This window comes from Pan paniscus, chromosome 3, assembly GCF_029289425.2.
Source record: "Pan paniscus chromosome 3, NHGRI_mPanPan1-v2.0_pri, whole genome shotgun sequence".
Lineage (NCBI taxonomy): Eukaryota > Metazoa > Chordata > Mammalia > Primates > Hominidae > Pan > Pan paniscus.
Genome location: NC_073252.2, coordinates 5595090 through 5608008, shown reverse-complemented (window position 1 = coordinate 5608008; position 12919 = coordinate 5595090). Strand labels below are relative to the sequence as shown.

At 39.5% G+C, this 12919-nt stretch overlaps 1 protein-coding gene across 2 annotated transcripts in view; it reads right to left on the bottom strand.

Annotated features, from left to right (window-relative positions):
• Positions 1–12919, bottom strand: part of LOC100987783 (serine/threonine-protein kinase 32B) — a 447537-nt gene that overhangs the window by 156553 nt on the left and 278065 nt on the right. The gene's annotated exons all lie outside the window — the stretch shown is intronic.

Here is a 12919-nt window from a genome sequence, read left to right as displayed (position 1 = left end):
AATCAGCATTTCTATACTTATCTTTTAGACAGTTTTGTAGAGAAATGGGAAGTGTTTTTGTTTTCTTTTTTTTAAAATTATATTATTTAATCTTTTTCAACTGTCACCCAGGCTGGAGTGCAGCAGCACTATCACGGCTCACTGTAGCCTCAACATCCCAGACTCAGGTGATCCTCCCATCTCAGCCTCCCACGTAGCCTTGTAGAGATGGGTTTTTGCCATGTTGCCCAGGCTGGTCTTGAACTTTTGGGCTTGAGTGATCCTCCCACCTTGGCCTCCCCAAGTGTAAGCCACAGCACTTGGCCTTGAGAAATGCGAAGTGTCTTTGAATGCTTGCATAGATAAAACTGTTTTAACTAAAGAAAGGTGTTGGCTAGTGTTTTGGAATTAATCTATTACTGCTCTTAACGATTAAAAGACAAAAAAAAAATTTCTGACAAAGTTTGCCAAAAAGAAAAAAATGGAAAAAAGAAAAAACTCAGATAAGGTTCATAATTCACTTCAATAATAAAGAAGCCTTCATAAATAACTGATTTAATAAGCAGATATTTTCCCAAGACTGGAATCAGCAACTCCAAGGCAAAGGTTTTCTTATACATGTCAAGGTTCCTGCCTTGTAAAAGAAGACTGTGAGTCTGATGAAGTGAGTGGGTCATCAGTACTGAGACTGTTAGTTAATTTACATGGGATGCAAATTCAGGGTCAGGAGCAAAATACAGTGCATCATAGGTCATCGGACTTCACTGGAAGATGTTTCCCAAGATAGTAAGAGACACTATGTAATAGCTTTCAGGCATTTCAGACACAATTTCATGTAGGTAACGCTACTGGTAAAAATTTTAATCAAAAAAGCCTGAAAATGTACCAAACCCACTTTGATTAGTATTTAGATCAGTGCTCTGTTCAAAACAGTGAACAAATGGTTGCTGTTTATAGCTTCATATTTATGTGACTCTGAATTGGATTTTAAGAGGCCAGAGAAAGGAAGGAATTACTGGGGTCCTGCACTTCACAGGAGGCATGAGTTCTCTTCGAATCAGCTCATCTTCCCCAAATTGATGGATGCAATCCAACAGCACTGCCTATGGACCGTGGAGACTCTGAACAGCCTTCATTGTTCATTTGCTCTATTTTCATATGAATCATAGCTTTAAGCACTATTTTATATATTAAAAGAATCATGACTACATAATGGAGTAGAATGCAAAACTTAAGAGAAATTTTTAACATAACATATAAGACTTCAAAGGCATGTCATGCTTGTGATAGGCTACTTTGCACCCCTCCCTCACAAACTTTTCAGGAGCTAGCTTCCCATATATCAAAGAATATTTGTAGGTTGCCTGTTCACTCTAATGATAGTTTCTTTTGCTGTGCAGAAGCTCTTTAATTAGATCCCATTTGTCAATTCTGGCTTTTGTTGCCATTGCTTTTGGTGTTTTAGACATGAAGTCCTTGCCCATGCCTATGTCCTGAATGGTATTGCCTAGGTTTTCTTCTAGGGTTTTTATAGTTTTAGGTTTAACAGTTAAATCTTTAATCCATCTTGAATTACCTTGGTGGGAGTGTAAACTAGTTCAACCATTGTGGAAGTCAGTGTGGCAATTCCTCAGGGATCTAGAACTAGAAACACCATTTGACCCAGCCATCCCATTACTGGGTATATACCCAAAGGATTATAAATCATGCTACTATAAAGACACATGCATATGTATGTTTACTGCAGCACTATTCACAATAGCAAAGACTTGTGAACCAACCCAAATGTCCAACAATGATAGACTGGATTAAGAAAATGTGGCACATATATACCATGGAATACTATGCAGCCATACAAAATGATGAGGTCATGTCCTTTGTAGGGACATGGATGAAGCTGGAAACCATCATTCTCAGCAAACTATTGCAAGGACAAAAAACCAAACACCACATGTTCTCACTCATAGGTGGGAATTGAACAATGAGAACACACGGACACAGGAAGGGGAATATCACACACTGGTGCCTGTTGTGGGGTGGGGGAGGGGGGAGGGATAGCATTAGGAGATATACCTAACGTTAAATGACGAGTTAACGGGTGCAGCACACCAACATGGCACATGTATATATATGTAACAAACCTGCATGTTGTGCACATGTACCCTAAAACTTAAAGTATAAAAAAGAAAAAAGAATATTTGGTCAGAAAAGTTCTAGGAAGCAGTTCAGGATATCAATATTGATTTATTAAATGTGAACTTCTATTGTCAAGTAATTTCAAGTAAGGTAGGCTCTTACTTTATTATTTCTTCACTGATTTAACAAATAGTTCTAAAGCACTTACTATGTGCCAGGCATTATATTAGGTGTTGAAGATAAGAAGATGAACAAGGTAGAAAAAGTGCCTGCCCTTAGAGAATTTACAGACTAGGCAGGTGATATAGTTTGGATGTGCATCCCTGCCCAAATCCCATGTTTATATGTAATTTCCAGTGTTGGAGTTGGGGCCTGCTGGGAGGTGATTGGATCCTGGGGAGAGATTTCTCATGAATGGTTTAGCACCATCTCCTTGGTGCTGTCCTTTTGATAGTCAGTAAATTATCACGAGACCTGCTTGTTTAAAAGTGTATGGCCAAGTGTTCTCATTGTTCAGTTCCCAACCATGAGTGAGAAAACAAGGTGTTTGGTTTTCTGTCCTTGCGATAGTTTGCTCAGAATGATGGTTTCCAGCTTCATTTACGACCCTACAAAGGACATGAACTCATCCTTTTTTATGGCTGCATAGTATTCCATGGTGTATATGTGCCACATTTTCTTAATCCAGTCTACCATTGATGGATATTTGGGTTGGTTCCAAGTCTTTGCTATTGTGAATAGTGACACAATAAACATACGTGTGCATGTGTCTTTATAGTAGCATGATTTATAATCCTTTGGGTATATACCTGGTAATGAGATCACTGGTGACCCAGTGTTGTTTCTAGTTCTAGATCCTTGAGGAATCGCCACACTGTCTTCCATAATGGTTGAACTAGTTTACACTCCCACCAACAGTGTAAAACCGTTCCTATATCTCCACATCCTCTCCAGCACCTGTTGTTTCCTGACTTTTGCCATCACACACTGGGGCCTGTCTTGGAGTAGGGGGAGAGGGGAGGGATAGCATTAGGAGAAATACCTAATGTAAATGATGAGTTAATGGGTGCAGCACACCAACATGGCACATGTATACATATATAACAAACCTGAAGGTTGTGCACATGTACCCTAGAATTTAAAGTATTTTAAAAAAAAAGTGTATAGCACCTCCCCTGTCTCCTTTGCTCCTGCTCTGGCCATGTAATGTGCCTGCTCCCCCTTTACCTTTCACCATGATTGCAGGTTTCCTGAGGCCTCCCCAGAAGCCGAACAGATGCCAGCAGCATGCTTCCCGTGCAGCCTGCAGAACCATGAGCTAATTAAGCCTCTTTTCTTTATAAACTTCTTTTCTTTATAAATTACTCAGTCTCATGTATTTCTTTATAGCAATGCAAGAACAGCCTAATATAGCAAATTTATTCCTTGGTTGCCTAGAAGTAAGTTACCGACGAAATCATTATCAATTAGGATTACATGCCAGGAAGAAAGTAGACAAAATGCTTTGGGAAAGTATGTGATGAGGAATAAAGTGAGAACCTAGCTAGATAAAATGTGGTCAGGGACACTCGGTGAAGAAGTGAGCATCTGGTTCCTGTTTTGGGTATCCATGAATAATTAGCGGATGTGACTGTGAACAGGACATAACCCTACTTTTGCTTTTGCATCTGGGGAGGCAACAAGGTGTAGTGGAGAGAGCCTTTTACTACAAGTCACGTTCCAGTTAAAAGCTCCAATTCCACTGCTAACTAGCTGTGTGACCTTGGGTTAGAGGCTTAGCTCCCAGAAATGCCTGCTGCCTCATCCACACCATGGTAACAGTGCCTTCCTCTGGGGCGGATGTGAGGAGTCGATGAAATCCATATGTGCTCATTTGTATGTTAATATATGCAGGCACTCACTCTATGAGCATTTTGTAAACAGTTCAGTGCAATTTTAACAATAAGGGAGCTGTATGCTCAGTGGTCATCAGCATGAGATCTGGGATTTGAACGCCTTGTTTCAAAGCCAGGGTTCCATGACCTGCCAGCTGTGTGTCCTGGGGCAAATCACCCAATCTCTCTGCAAAATGGGGTCATTATACTACCTAGCTCATTTTATTGCTGTGAGGATTAAATGAGATATTTGTATATGTGCATGTATGTGTGTCTATTATATATGTGTGGGTGTTTATAAATATTTATATATACTATATGTGTACATACACATGCATATACCCCATGTGCATATATACACATATGCAAACACATGTATGTATATGTATATAGTTTAAAGTAGTGTCAACACATTTTAATAAACTTGATTCATTGTTTAATAAACTTGATTCATTGTCACTGTTGTTATTTATTTAGTTTTGTATACCCTGGATACCTAGCCAAGGAATCCTGCCTTGAATGAAGATCCATCTTGGGATGCACTTCTAGGACCTTCAGAAAGATCATTCTCAATGACAAGTTACACCATGTCACTCCCAAGCTTTAACCCATCAATAAATGAGAAAAGCAGGGTCTGTTAGGGTGTGCTCCCTACCACCCTTGACCCTTGCAATACAGGCTCCACCCCACCTGGGGCCTCTCAAGTTTGGGCCCTTCTGCCCAGTGCCTTCTGCATTCCTTTTCCTAGTTCTAATTCCTAATTATCCTACAAATCGCAGACCGACTGTGGCAGAGGAAGCCTTACTTGCCAACTCGGCCCCTGCCCCACTCCCCAATTCAGGCTGGCTGGGCACCCCTCCTTGAAGCTCCCACTGGTGCTGTGTAGTGCTCTGTCATGGTCATCATCCTTGGCTGCAATCATTTGTGGGGATGCCTGTTCCACCCAGAAAGTTGAGTCTCATTCATCATTTTCTTCCCAGGAGCTGGTACACAGCCTGGCCCAGATGGGCATTTAAAGTATGAAGGGCTAATTCAAATGCTATGAAAAGTAAATCTTCTAATTGCTTTAAAACAATTTGTTTTGGACTGACAGTGGTATTTCCCTGCTTGGGCACTATTGAAGTCACTTGGCTATGTCCTAAAATACCTTTTGTTTTCTAAAGATCTATAACACCATCCTCAAAGGATGGAGTTTCGTCACCCAGAGTATATAGGAAACATTGAACATCAGATTACAAGGCCAGTTCCCCCAGACAGAGGAAATAAGAATGAGGCATCTAAAAGAAGCCAGGCACAGATAAATTCTTTATGAACATTTTCTCATAAAATGTGCATAACAGCCCAAGAAGTAGGTTTAATCAGGAGCATTTTTCAGATTAGAAAATCGAGGTCCAAAAAGTTGAGCAGAGTTTAGTAGCCCACCTAAGCCCAATGAGATGGAAGATAAATATCCTTGGCAATCCAACCCAGGCTTGCATTTGTGGGATAATTGCTCCACTTCCGAGTGTGGCTACTTTGAAAGAAGCAACACTCATCTGAGGGTATAAATACGGCATTGAAAGTGTCTGGTACATATGCAGTGGAGGATTCATAAATTCAGCTCTTGAATTGATGCAAAACATTGCACAGCATTTCCATACATCCTTACACATGGTTGTGTTCAGATACACAGTTTCAAATCTACACATACACACATTGAAAGGGGGATTTATGAACCATAAGAAAGGGGGTAAAAAAGGCTGACTCAAATCTCTGCCAACTTTATAATTTTGGAATTGGAAAGGTAATTCAACTGCAGTAGTCAGGGTTCTCCAGAAAAACAAAAGAAACAGAATATAAATATACATATATAACAGAGATTTATCATGGGAATCAGCTCCCGTGGTTTTGGAGGCTGAGAAGTCCTATGATCTGCTACCTGCAAGCTGGAGACCCAGGACAGCAAGTGGTGTAATTCAGTTCAAGTATGAAGGCCTGAGAAATTGGAGGCCGTTAGTGTAAGTCCCAGTCTAAGACTGAAAGCCCAAAAACCTGGAGCAGTGATGACTGAGAACAGGAGAAGATGGATAATTCAGTCAAGTAGAAAGAGTGAATGGCTCTAATTTTTCATTCTATTCAGGCCCTCAGAGGAATCGTTGATGCCCATGACATTGGGGAGGGCCATCTGCTTCATGCAGTTCACTTATTCAAATGCTGATCTCCTTTGGAAGCATCCTCACAGACACACTCAGAAGTAATGTTTCACCAGCACTCTGGGCATCCTTTAGCCCACTCAAATTGACACAGAAAATTAATCATCACACATTTGCCTAGTAGACTTTAAAACATTCCCATAAATTACTGGATATCTCCTTTTCCCCAGGGTAGATCTGGAATCTAAGAGCAGATGACCTCTACCAGAGGAATATTTGAGAATGACTTAAAATTTTTTCTGAAATCTGGTGAATCATAATGAAATGGCTCCAGCCAGCCATGCTGTCACACAATGGTTCCATTTCCTGCCTTGTTCATCCCTGGCTCAGCTCTGGAACATCGGCATTTATCTCACCAATGTCCACATGACTTAGTGTCTCAGGGAATTTGGACACATGGATCATCTATCTATTGCACTCTAGTTCATGCATGGCTACAGTAATTCATGAATGACACATATACAACTGATCTGTAAAGAACTCTTTCAGCACCTTCAAAGAAGCCCAATCAAGGAACAGAAGCATACTCTACCCTGGTGTGACCTTCTTTAGGAAGTACAGCATTGCACTTAAAAGCACAGATTCCAGAACCAGAATGCCTGCATTCATTCAAAAACTAGTGAATGACTGAGTAAATGAACAGTTGTGTATTACGCTGAACAATATCTTTACTACTACTATTCTCCTTCTCCTCCTTCTTCATTTTGCTGTGTTTGTTTCTGTTATTTGTATCAAAGTTATATGCAAATAGTTCAAAGAGCCAATAGTTTTGCAAGTTTTGTTACAATACAACAATCCCTATCACTTTCTTTTACAAACACATTTTGTTACAACAGCATTAATCCTACCGCTTTCTCCCCCATTTATCCTTCTCTATCCACTCATCTGTTCCAGGTTATAATTTTGGTATCTAACTCCTTATCTCTAAATGATAGACTTCTAATGACTCCTTCACTTTTAAACTCCAGGCTTTCCCTGGAGACTGGACTTCCTACTAGGGAAGACAAAGATTTAGCCGTCTTTCTCCAATCCCAGGAGACTTAGTCATCCTTCCCATTTCCCCAGTTTCTCAATAGAGTATAACTGAGTTTTTGGTTAGATTTTCAGGGTTTAGGTGATAGGATTAGGTATTATATACAGAGCTGACTCATTTAGTAAAATGAATAATGTTATTTTTACTGAGTTTTTTTTTTCCTGAACCTCTCATAACTCAACTTCAGATTCTTTACCAGCTAAATAAATCTCTCAAGGCCAGGTGCATCAGGAATTCTATCAGATCACTTTTCCTGAAGAAGTCTCTCCCAGGGTCTCTGATCCATGCTAATCAGAACTGGTCATGGTATACATGTGAGGCACAACTGATATCCCATCGGCATCATCCTGGAGTTTTCCTACGCCTATCTGCTTTGCTGGAGTTCCAGCTTTCTGTATTCCATTTCTTTATCCTCTTTGATTCATTCATTCATTTTGCAGTCCATCTCATTTTCCTAGTATTTGGGAAAAGGTATATGGGAGGACCACTTTTTGAGACCTGGAACTGGGGAATATGTATACCCTCACACATGGTTGAATAGCGTGTCTGCGCTGCCTTCTAGCATTTAAGAAATTAAAAACTGTCTGGGCACTGTGGCTCACACCTATAATCCTAGCACTTTAAGAGGCCAAGGTGGGTGGACTGCTTGAGCTCAGGAGTATGAGACCACCCCAGGTAACGTGCTGAAACCCTGTTTTTACAAAAAAATACAAAAAAAAAAAAAATTGGCCAGGGATGGTGGTGTGTGCTTATGGTCCCAGCTACTTAGCAGGCTGAGGTGGGAGGATCACTTGAGCCCAGAAGGTTGAGGCTGCAGTGAGCCATGATCGTACCAGTGCACTCTAGCCTGAACGACAGCAAAACTCTGTCTCAAGAAACAGAAAACAAAAAAAACAAAACAAAAGAAATTCAAAACTATTCTGATTCTTCAGCCTCTATGACCTGTGGCTCTTCTGTGGAAGCTTATTAGATCTGACATTTGTTTTGGTATGTGTCTGTTTCTAGCCATTGCTCCATGCCCTTCGTAGGCTCTCTCAATATAGAAAATCATGTATTTCAGGTCTGGGAGATTGTTCTTTCATTGTTTCATTGATGATTTCTTCCTCTATGTTTTCTCTTTATTGTTTCTTGTGTTGAAATCTGTAGATTCTTTAACTTTGCTTTGTCTCATATATTCTTTTTGTCTTTTTACTCTACTTTACAAAAAAGTATAAAGACTTTATCTTCCAGCATATATTTTGAGTTCTTTAAATTTCTGCTTTCACAATTTTGATTCATAAGAGCTCTGATGTTTATTCCATGAATTTAAAAAAAATGCTATCTCTTGTTTCACACATGCAAAATTCTTCTTTTATCGTCTGAACATACTGATCATAGTTATTTTGATGTTTCCAGAGTCACTGTTTAACCTAAGCTTTATTATTTTTTTCTATTTGGTTGTTCGGATCCTGATGTTCAAGTTAGAAGATTTCCCTGGATGTCTGATAATCCTATGATGTCATTAACTTAATTGGGAGCTGATAATGAAGGAATAGGGCTTGTTTACTATAACCTACACTTTAAGGTGTCCTGGAAAACCTTTGATGGCACAATCTCTTTCCTTCGGGCTCAGTCACATTCCCATTGAAATCACTTGAGTTCCCTGTGTAGAGGATGAAGGCATAAAGACACCATTCTTTGATCTCAGTTGTGTGTGTGTGGGTGGGTGTGTGGGTGTCATTTCAGCATCTAGTATGTATATGTTCAGATAATATTGCCATTGTTAGTACAGTATCCCAACCCAGGCAGGCTTGATGTCCTTTAGCCCAGGCACTCTCCATTTTACCCTCATTAGCAGAATAACCTTTAGTCTTCCTTTTGGGTAAGGAAGGGGGCAACCACCTGGCTCTGCAGAGTTGGGAAAGAGGTCTGTGTTCTCAATACTACTTAAGTTTTCAGCACCACACCACACCTATTCCAAAATTGACCACATAGTTGGAAGTAAAGCTCTCCTCAGCAAATGTAAAAGAATAGAAATTATAACAAACTGTCTCTCAGATCACAGTGCAATCAAACTACAACTCAGGATTAAGAAACTCACTCAAAACTGCTCAACTACATGGAAAATGAACAACCTGCTCCTGAATGACTACTGGGTACATAACGAAATGAAGGCAGAAATAAAGATGTTCTTTGAAACCAACCAGAACAAAGACACAACATACCAGAATCTCTGGGACACATTCAAAGCAGTGTGTAGAGGGAAATTTGTAGCACTAAATGCCCACAAGAGAAAGCAGGCAAGATCCAAAATTGACACCCTAACATCACAATTAAAAGAACTAAAAAAGCAAGAGCAACCACATTCAAAAGCCAGCAGAAGGCAAGAAATAACTCAAATCAGAGCAGAACTGAAGGAAAGAGAGACATAAAAAACCATTCAAAAAATTAATGAATCCAGGAGCTGGTTTTTTGAAAGGATCAACAAAACTGATAGACTGCTAGCAAGACTAATGAAGAAAAAAAGAGAGAAGAATCAAATAGATGCAATAAAAAATGATAAAGGGGATATCATCACTGATCCCACAGAAATACAAACTACCATCAGAGAATACTACAAACACCTCTACGCAAATAAACTAGAAAATCTAGAAGAAATGGATAAATTCCTTGACACATACACTCTCCCAAGACTAAACCAGGAAGAAGATGAATCTCTGAATAGATCAATAACAGGATCGGAAATTGTGGCAATAATCAATAGCTTACCAACCAAAAAGAGTCTAGGACCAGATGGATTCACAGCCAAATTCTACCAGAGGTACAAGGAGGAACTGGTACCATTCCTTCTGAAACTATTCCAATCAATAGAAAAAGAGGGAATCCTCCCTAACTCATTTTATGAGGCCAGCATCATCCTGATACCAAAGCCTGGCAGAGACACAACCAAAAAAGAGAATTTTAGACCAATATCCTTGATGAACATTGATGCAAAAATCCTCAATAAAATACTGGCAAACCGAATCCAGCAGCACATCAAAAAGCTTATCCACCATGATCAAGTGGGCTTCATCCCTGGGATGCAAGGCTGGTTCAATATACGCAAATCAATAAACGTAATCCAGCATATAAACAGAACCAAAGACAAAAACCACATGATTATCTCAATAGATGCAGAAAAGGCCTTTGACAAAATTCAACAACGCTTCATGCTAAAAACTCTCAATTAATTCGGTATTGCTGGGACATATCTCAAAATAATAAGAGCTATCTATGACAAACCCACAGCCAATATCATACTGAATGGACAAAAACTGGAAGCATTCCCTTTGAAAACTGGCACAAGACAGGGATGCCCTCTCTCACCACTCCTATTAACATAGTGTTGGAAGTTCTGGCCAGGGCAATTAGGCAGGAGAAGGAAATAAAGGGTATTCAATTAGGAAAAGAGGATGTCAAATTGTCCCTGTTTGCAGATGACATGATTGTATATCTAGAAAACCCCATTGTCTCAGCCCAAAATCTCCTTAAGCTGATAAGCAACTTCAGCAAAGTCTCAGGATACAAAATCAATGTACAAAAATCACAAGCATTCTTATACACCAACAACAGACAAACAGAGAGCCAAATCATGAGTGAATTCCCATTCACAATTGCTTCAAAGACAATAAAATACTTAGGAATCCAACTTAGAAGGGACATGAAGGACCTCTTCAAGGAGAACTACAAACCACTGCTCAATGAAATAAAAGAGGATACAAACAAATGGAAGAACATTCCATGCTCATGGGTAGGAAGAATCAATATCATGAAAATGGCCATACTGCCCAAGGTAATTTATAGATTCTATGCCATCCCCATCAAGCTACCAATGACTTTCTTCACAGAATTGGAAAAAAACTACTTTAAAGTTCATATGGAACCAAAAAAGAGCTCGCATCGCCAAGTCAATCCTAAGCCAAAAGAACAAAGCTGGAGGCATCATGCTACCTGACTTCAAACTATACTACAAGGTTATAGTAACCAAAACAGCATGGTACTGGTACCAAACAGAGATATAGATCAATGGAACAGAACAGAGCCCTCAGAAATAATGCCGCATATCTACAACTATCTGATCTTTGACAAACCTGAGAAAAACAAGCAATGGGGAAAGGATTCCCTATTTAATAAATGGTGCTGGGAAAACTGGCTAGCCATATGGAGAAAGCTGAAACTGGATCCCTTCCTTACACCTTATACAAAAATTAATTCAAAAAGGATTAAAGACTTAAATGTCAGATCTAAAACCATAAAATCTCTAGAAGAAAACCTAGGCATTACCATTCAGGACATAGGCATGGGCAAGGACTTCATGTCTAAAACACCAAAAGCAATGGCAACAAAAGCCAAAATTGACAAATGGGATCTCATTAAACTAAAGAGCTTCTGCACAGCAAAAGAAACTACCATCAGAGTGAACAGGCAACCTACAAAATGGGAGAAAATTTTTGCAACCTACTCATCTGACAAAGGGCTAATATCCAGAATCAACAATGAACTCAAACAAATTTACAAGAAAAAAACAACCCCATCCAAAAGTGGGCAAAGGACATGAACAGACACTTCTCAAAAGAAGACATTTTTGCAGCCAAATGCTCACCATCACTGGCCATCAGAGAAATGCAAATCAAAACCACAATGAGATACCATCTCACACCAGTTAGAATGGCAATCATTAAAAAGTCAGGAAACAACAGGTGCTGGAGAGGATGTGGAGAAATAGGAACACTTTTACACTGTTGGTGGGACTGTAAACTAGTTCAACCATTGTGGAAGTCAGTGTGGCGATTCCTCAGGGATCTAGAACTAGAAATACCATTTGACCCAGCCATCCCATTACTGGGTATATACCCAAACGACTATAAATCATGCTGTTATAAAGACACATGCACACATATGTTTATTGCGGCACTATTCACAATAGCAAAGACTTGGAACCAACCCAAATGTCCAACAATGATAGACTGGATTAAGAAAATGTGGCACATATACACCATGGAATACTATGCAGCCATAAAAAATGATGAGTTCATGTCCTTTTTGAGACACGGATGAAATTGGAAATCATCATTCTCAGTAAACTATGGCAAGGACAAAAAACCAAACATCGCATGTTCTCACTCATAGATGGGAACTGAACAATGAGAACGCACGGACACAGGAAGGGGAACATCACACTCTGGGGACTGTTGTGGGGTGGAGGGAGGGGGGAGGGATAGCATTAGGAGATATATCTAATGCTAAATGACGAGTTAATGGGTGCAGCACTCCAGCATGGCACATGTATACATATGTAACTAACCTGCACATTGTGCACATGTACCCTAAAACTTAAAGTATAATAATAATAAAATAAAATAAAAATAAAAATAAAAAGAAGTTTTCAACAATTCGCCTTATTATAGCCTCTTTTCACCAACTGCCCCCATTCCATAGATACCAGGTGCTGCCAATTCCTGAGCTTTTGGGGAATTATTTAGCATCTATTAGTTATTGACTCTCCCCAGTAGCAACATTAAATTCAGTTTCCTGTTTCCTAAGTCATCGATCACTCTACATCTTTCTTTCCAGCTTCCCCCATATTTTGACTGTAGTCCCCTTTCAGTGTTCCCTATCTTCATAACTTTATCACTTTTCAAACATTCCTTACTGTCATTTAATGGAGTTTAACAAGGGAAAAATTT